This window comes from Salmo salar, chromosome ssa14 (assembly GCF_905237065.1).
Source record: "Salmo salar chromosome ssa14, Ssal_v3.1, whole genome shotgun sequence".
NCBI lineage: Eukaryota > Metazoa > Chordata > Actinopteri > Salmoniformes > Salmonidae > Salmo > Salmo salar.
The window spans coordinates 85,959,948-85,965,947 of record NC_059455.1 but is presented as its reverse complement, the minus strand read 5'-3'; the positions used below and the strand labels follow the sequence as shown (position 1 = coordinate 85,965,947).

The window sequence follows — 6,000 nt, the reverse complement described above, 5'->3', positions numbered from 1 at the left end:
GTCGTTGTCTCTAATTGGAGGCCATATTTAAGTTGATGTTTGTCCCACCTGTCCTTGTGGGTGATTATATTTTGTGAGTGTGTATGTTCCTCCTGCGTCACGGTTTGTTTTTCCCTTCAGTGTTTTGTTAAGTGCATTTTAGTTTCACAGTAAATAAATTATGTAGAACTACGAAAACGCTGCATCTTGGTCCGTTCCTTATCACAGCCATGATAGAATCACCCACCAACCAAGGACCAAGCAGCGTGGCATGGAGCAGCAGGAGTCATGGACATGGGAGGAAATGCTGGATGGCAAGGGACCCTGGAGGCAGGCTGGGGAGTACCAACGCCCGAAGGAGGAACTTGAGGCAGCGAAGGCAGAGCGGCGATACTATGAAGCGCGATATCCACCAAGAGGCAAGGACGAGAGGCAGCCCCCCCAAATAAATTTTGGGGGGGCATATGGGGAGTTTGGCTAAGTCAGGGGGCAGCCCTGACCTAACTTCCCGGGCGTACAGGAGAGAGCCATGGAGCAAACCGGAGCCAGTCAAGGAGTCAAGCGAGGAGCTTGACGCGAGATTCCGGAGAATGGTGCTGGCGGAAAGGGCACTGCGAAGCGGGCAGACAGAGGGGCGAGAAATGCATTACGGGGTAGTGCGCACTATCTCGCCCATCCGCACGCACAGTCCGGTGCGGTCGATATGGGCTCCGCAGTGTTGCCGGGCTACAGTGACCATCCAGCCAGGATGGGTTGTGCAGGCCGTGCGCTCCAGACCTCCAGTGCGTCTCCAAGACCCAGTGTACCCTGTGCCTGTTCTGCGCACTCTTCCTCCAGTGCGCCCTCATAGCCCAGTACGTCCTGTTCCTGCTCCCCGCACTAGCCCTGAGGTGTGTGTTACTAGTCTGGCGCCTCCAAAGCCAGCCCCACGCATCAGGCCTCCAGTGCGCCTGCCCAGCCCAGTACGTCCTGTCCCTGCTCCCCGCACTAGCCCTGAGGTGCGTTTTACTAGTCTGGCGCCTCCAAAGCCAGCCCCACGCATCAGGCTTCCAGTGCGCCTGCCCAGCCCAGTACGTCCTGTCCCTGCTCCCCGCACTAGCCCTGAGGTGTGTGTTACTAGTCTGGCGCCTCCAAAGCCAGCCCCACGCATCAGGCCTCCAGTGCGCCTGCCCAGCCCAGTACGTCCTGTCCCTGCTCCCCGCACTAGCCCTGAGGTGCGTGTTACTAGTCTGGCGCCTCCAAAGCCAGCCCCACGCATCAGGCCTCCAGTGCACCTGCCCAGCCTAGTACGTCTTGTTCCTGCTCCCCGCACTAGCCCTGAGGTGTGTGTTACTAGTCTGGCGCCTCCAAAGCCAGCCCCACGCATCAGGCCTCCAGTGCGCCTGCCCAGCCCAGTACGTCCTGTCCCTGCTCCCCGCACTAGCCCTGAGGTGCGTGTTACTAGTCTGGCGCCTCCTATGACAGTCCCACGCATCAGGCCTCCAGTGCGCCTGCCCAGTCCGGGGCGTCCTGTGCCTGCTCCCCGCACTAGCCCTGAGGTGCATGTTACTAGTCTGATGCCTCCTATGCCAGTCCCACACATCAGGCCTCCAGTGCGCCTGCTCAGCCCGGAGCCTCCAGCGACGCTCCTCAGCCCGGAGCCTCCAGCGACGCTCTCCAGTCTGCAGCCTCCAGCGACGCTCCTTAGCCCGGAGCCTCCAGCGATGCTCCTCAGCCCGCAGCGTCGAGCGACGCTCCTCAGCCCGGAGCCTCCAGCGATGCTGCTCAGCCCGGAGCGTCCAGCGACGCTGCTCAGCCCGGAGCCTCCAGAGACGCTCCTCAGCCCGGAGCCTCCAGAGACGCTCCTCAGCCCGGAGCCTCCAGTGACGCTCCTCAGCCCGGAGCCTCCAGTGACGCTCTCCAGTCTGCAGCCTCCAGCGACGCTCCTTAGCCCGGAGCCTCCAGCGATGCTCCTCAGCCCGCAGCCTCCAGCGACGCTGCTCAGCCCGGAGCCTCCAGCGATGCTGCTCAGCCCAGAGCCTCCAGTGACGCTCCTCAGCAACCCAGAACCTTCAGCGGTGGTCTGCAGCCCAGAGCCTTCAGCGGTGGTCTTCAGCCCAGAGCCTTCAGCGGTGGTCTGCAGCCCAGAGCCTTCAGCGGTGGTCTGCAACCCAGAGCCTTCAGCGGTGGTCTGCAGCCCAGAGCCTTCAGCGGTGGTCTGCAGCCCAGAGCCTTCAGCGGTGGTCTGCAGCCCAGAGCCTTCAGCGGTGGTCTGCAGCCCAGAGCCTTCAGCGGTGGTCTGCAGCCCAGAGCCTTCAGCGGTGGTCTGCAGCCCAGAGCCTTCAGCGGTGGTCTGCAACCCAGAGCCTTCAGCGGTGGTCTGCAGCCCAGAGCTTTCAGCGGTGGTCTGCAGCCCAGAGCCTTCAGCGGTGGTCTGCAGCCCAGAGTCTTCAGCGGCGGCTTTTAGCCCAGAGTCTTCAGTGGCGGTTGGTGGTCCGAAGCCTCCGGCGATGATCCATGGTCTGGTTCCTCCGGACATACAGAAGCGGGGGAATCAGCGGGCGGTGGGGGTACTACGCCCGGAACCAGAGCCGCCGCCATAAGACATTATTCACCCACCCTACCCTCCCTTTGTGTTTTGTGTTTTATTATTTTATTTTTGGGGGGGTTGTGGGGGTTGTTGTTTGGTAGGTGCAGTCGGAGTCCGCACCTTTGGGGGGGGGGGTATTGTCACGTCCTGACCATAGTAAGTTGTTATTTTCTATGGTAGAGTGGTCAGGGTGTGACAGGGGGTGTTTATCTGTTTTTTTGTATGTCTATGTTCAGTTCTAGTTTTTGTATTTCTATGTTGGTCGTTGTTTGGCATGACCTCCAATTAGGGGCAGCTGGTTGTCGTTGTCTCTAATTGGAGGCCATATTTAAGTTGATGTTTGTCCACCTGTCCTTGTGGGTGATTATATTTTGTGAGTGTGTATGTTCCTCCTGCGTCACGGTTTGTTTTTCCCTTCAGTGTTTTGTTAAGTGCATTTTAGTTTCACATTAAATAAATTATGTGGAACTACAAAAACGCTGCATCTTGGTCCGTTCCTTATCACAGCCGTGATAATGACTGCTACTGTATCTGACCTCCAGCTGTATGACGGCATCTGACAGAAAGACCATCTACACTTCTCTATATTTTTCCTCTCTTCAATTTAAGGAGCTTTACTGGCATGGGAAGCATATGTTTGCATTGCCAAAGCAAGTGAAATAAATAATAAACAAAAGTGAAATGCTCAATAAATATGAACAGTAAACATTACACTCACAAAAGTTCCAAAATAATAAAGACATTTCAAATGTCATTATGTCTATATACAGTGTTGTAATGATGTGCAAATAGTTAAAGTACAAAAGGGAAAATAATAAACATGAATATAGGTTGTATTTACAATGGTGTTTGTTCTTCACTGGTTGCCCTTTTCTTGTGGCAACAGGTGACAAATCTTTCTGCTGTGATTGCACACTGTGGTATTTCACCCAATAGATATGGGAGTTGATCATTTGATTTGTTTTCGAATTTGTGGGTCTGTGTAATCTGAGGGGAATATGTGTCTCTAATATGGTCATCCATTTGGCAGGAGGTTAGGAAGTGCAGCTCAGTTTCCACCTCATTTTGTGGGCAGTGTGCACATAGCCTTTCTTCTCGAGAGTCAGGTCTGCCTTCAGCGGCCTTTCTCATTAACAAGGCTATGCTCACTGAGTCTGTATTAATTCTTTCCAATGTGTCAAGTAATTCTCCTTTTGGTTTCTCATGATTTGGTTGGGTCTAATTGTGTTGCTGTCCTGGGGCTCTGTGGGGTCTATTTGTGTTTGTGAACAGAGCCCCAGGACCAGCTTGCTTAGGGGACTCTTCTCCAGGTTCATCTCTCTGTAGGTGATGACTTTGTTATGGAAGGTTTGGGAATTGCTTCGTTTTATGTGGTTGTAGAATTGATTTGGCTCTTTTCTGGATTTTGATAATTAGCGGGTATTGGCCTAATTCTGCTCTCTATGCATTATTTGGTGTTATACGTTGTACACAGAGGATATTTTTGCAGAATTCTGCATGCAGAGTCTCAATTTGGTGTTTGTCCCATTTTGTGAATTCTTGGTTGGTGAGCGGACCCCAGACCTCACAACCATAAAGGGCAATGGGTTCTACCACTGATTCAAGTATTTTTAGCCAGATTCTAATTGGTATGTCGAGTTTTATGTTCCTTTTGATGGCATAGAAGGCCCTTCTTGCCTTGTCTCTCAGATCGTTCACAGCTATGTGGATGTTACCTGTGGCGCTAATGTTTAGGCCGAGCTGTAATGATTTTCGTAGGAGAAGTATCGGAGTCAGGCGCAGGACACAGGGATGAGTGCAAACAAAACGTGTTTACTCAAAACAATAATCCAACTTCTCCCACAGCAATAAAACATGGTTGGGAGAAACACCTCCAACAATTACAAAACAGGAAACATAGATCGGTGGTAACTAGTAAGCCGGTGACGTCGATTGCCAAACGCCGCCCGAACAAGGAGAGGGGCCGACTTCGGAGGAAGTCGTGACAGTACCCCCCCCCTTGACGTGCGGCTCCAGCAGCACGCCGACACCGGCCTCGGGGACGACCCGGAGGACGGGGAGCAGGGCGATCCGGACGGAAGCGGTGAAACTCCTGGATTAACGATGGGTCCAGGATGTCCTCTGCCGGTACCCTGCTTCGCTCCTCCGGACCATACCCCTCCCACTCCAAGAGGTACTGAAGGCCCCTCGCCCGACGTCTGGAGTCCATAATGGCTCGTACTGTATACGCCGAGGCCCCCACACTGTCCAGAGGGGGCGGAGGAACCTCCCGCACCTCAGACTGCTGGAGCGGACCTGCCACCACCGGCCTGAGGAGAGACACATGGAACGAGGGGTTAATATGATAATCAGGGGGAGTTGTAACCTATAACAAACCTCGTTCAATCTCCTCAGGACTTTGAAAGGCCCCACAAACCGCGGACCCAGCTTCCGGCAGGGCAGGTGAAGGGGCAGGTTTCGGGTCGAGAGCCAGACCCGAGATCCCGGTGCATAAACCGGGGCCTCACTGCGGTGGCTGTCGGCACTCGCCTTTTGCCGCCTGATGGCTCGTTGTAGTCGTACATGGGCAGCGTTCCATGTCTCCTCCGAGTGCTGAAACCATTCATCCACCGCAGGAGCCTCGATCTGGCTCTGATGCCATGGAGCCAGGACCGGCTGATAACCTAGCACACACTGAAAAGGGGTAAGATTAGTGGAAGAGTGGCGTAGGGAGTTTTGGGACATCTCCGCCCAGGGGATAAACGACGCCCACTCTCCCGGCCGGTCCTGGCAATAGGACCGCAGAAACCTACCCACCTCTTGGTTTACTCTTTCCACCTGGCCGTTACTTTCGGGGTGGAAACCCGAGGTAAGGCTGACCGAGACCCCCAGGAGTTCCATAAACGCCCTCCAGACTCTAGACGTAAATTGGGGACCCCGATCAGACACTATGTCCTCAGGCACCCCGTAGTGTCGGAATACATGGGTGAACAGAGCCTCCGCAGTTTGTAGAGCCGTAGGGAGACCGGGCAAAGGAAGGAGACGGCAGGACTTAGAAAACCGATCCACAACGACCAGGATCATGGTGTTACCCCGTGACGGGGGAAGATCCGTCACGAAATCCACAGATAGGTGTGACCACGGTCGTTGCGGAACGAGAAGGGGTTGTAATTTCCCTCTGGGCAGATGTCTAGGTGCCTTGCACTGTGCGCATACCGAACAGGAGGAGACATAAACCCTCACGTCCTTAGCTAACGTGGGCCACCAGTACTTCCCCGCAAGGCAGCGCACCGTCCGACCAATACCAGGATGACCAGAGGAGGGTGATGTGTGGGCCCAACAGATCAAACGATCGCGAACATCAAATGGAACGTACACGCGCCCAACGGGACACTGGGGGGGAGTGGGTTCTGCACGTGACGCCCGTTCGATGTCCGCGTCTACCTACCATACCACCGGTGCCACTAGGCAAG

The 6,000-nt window shown here is 54.8% G+C and overlaps 1 pseudogene; it reads left to right on the top strand.

Moving 5' to 3' along the window:
• The first annotated feature begins 250 nt into the window (after positions 1-250).
• Positions 251-6,000, top strand: part of LOC106570510 (vegetative cell wall protein gp1-like) — a 50,217-nt pseudogene continuing 44,467 nt past the window's right edge.